We start from the raw sequence: 1615 nt of genomic DNA on the forward strand, positions 1-1615 counted from the left end.
TGCGTCCTGGAGGTGGTGAGGCAGCTAGTCCCCGCTGCCCACCGCTGCCGTGTGCCACGTGGGCCAGTGTGGCAGCACGGGCTGCGAGCATCTTGCTGTGACGTGTGCCAGTGCCATCGCTGCCACCTCCTACACCTTCCCTTTGCCAAAGGCAGAGCTGGAGAGCAGCAAAACCTGCTTGTCCCAAATCCCTGGGCTGAGCAGGCTCCCAGGGAAGCACGTCCTTCCTCCTCCTCCTCCTGCCGGGCTGCATGTGCTGGCTGTGGCGTGCCGCTCCCAGGTAGAGACGCGTTTTGGGATAAAACGTCCTCACCTGGCCCTGCCGGCAGGGAAGGGCTCTGGCAGGAAGGCTCAGGCAGACAGAGCCACTGCCCTGCACGCAGCACGTACAGCAGCTCGGTTGTGCAGGAAAAATGCTGCTCTGAGCTGCCATACATGCAGCGTTAGCCCAGCAAGGAAATACTGCCTGCCGTTAAATGTTGTCTGAAAAATGCATTTCACTGATAAGCTGTAGCACCGTGGAGCAGAAACTGCGGGAGCGGTGTGAATGCAGTGACCGGCCGGGCCTGGCCCTGGGTTCGGGCAGGAGGGGACAGGGATGGGCAAGTGGGCACCACGGAGGTGAAGCACCCTCTGCTCCAGCATCCGGGCTCTGCACCTGCCAGGGCTGGCTCTCGCCATCTGCCCTCAGGACCAGGCTGTATTTTCCCTGCAGGTTACCTTGTCGTTTTTGTCCCTGGGTGTCCTCAGAGCCACCCCAGTGTGCCTTTCCCATAGCCATGCCTGGGTCTGGGCAGTGTCCGGCAGCTCCTGCCCTGGTCCCCCGCTGCAACGAGTCTGTGTCTTTATCCTGTGCTTTGGGGAAGCCCTTGCTTCCTCGGGTCCCCCCATGTGCCAGAAGAGGGGCAAGATTTTAAAATAAGGTCCTTTTGTTTCCCAGGGCGGCAACAGTGGAAAGGTCCCATCAGTCCCACGGTCACCCTGTGTTTGCGATGGAAAATTCCCCATCGTGGCTGGGCGAGCCCTCCCCGGCGTCCCACCGTTAGATGGCAGCATGGACGGGCTGGTCCCGGCCACCACCGCCCGCACAGTGCCACATTTGGACTGCAATGGATGGAGGATGCCAAAAGCCCTCGATTTTTGGGGTGCCAGAGGATCCACACACACACCCCAGGTCAGACTCTCTGCTCTTCTCACACTCAGCCTCTCCCGGCAGCCCTTGGGTCTCGCGTTTTCTCCAGCATCTCAGCGGTGTGATGTGATTCATCCCTCCATCACTGTCCACACCTCACCGCCTCGCTGCTCATCTCTCAGGTGCACGATGACCCCTGATGCTCACAGTGGTCCCCAGCGTGGGTACGCTGCCATGGCGGGGAGCCCCGCGGCTGCCCCATCCCTGATCACGGCTCCCGGCACCGGGGAGGGGTCTGATCCCACCATCTCAGCTCTTCTCCCTGCGGCAGTGGGCAGCGCTGCCCCTCTGTGCGGTCCCCAGCTCTGCCTCATCACCCCATCATCATGGCAAGTTTTAAAAATCTCCCTCCAGAAACCTGCAGGGATTTGGGCACCCACCTGAGACGGAGGCACACCACCGCTTTCCGCTCCTTCGGGATGG

The sequence above is a fragment of the Pygoscelis adeliae genome, unplaced genomic scaffold (assembly GCF_000699105.1).
Source record: "Pygoscelis adeliae isolate BGI_AS28 unplaced genomic scaffold, ASM69910v1 Scaffold34, whole genome shotgun sequence".
Classification (NCBI taxonomy): Eukaryota; Metazoa; Chordata; class Aves; order Sphenisciformes; family Spheniscidae; genus Pygoscelis; species Pygoscelis adeliae.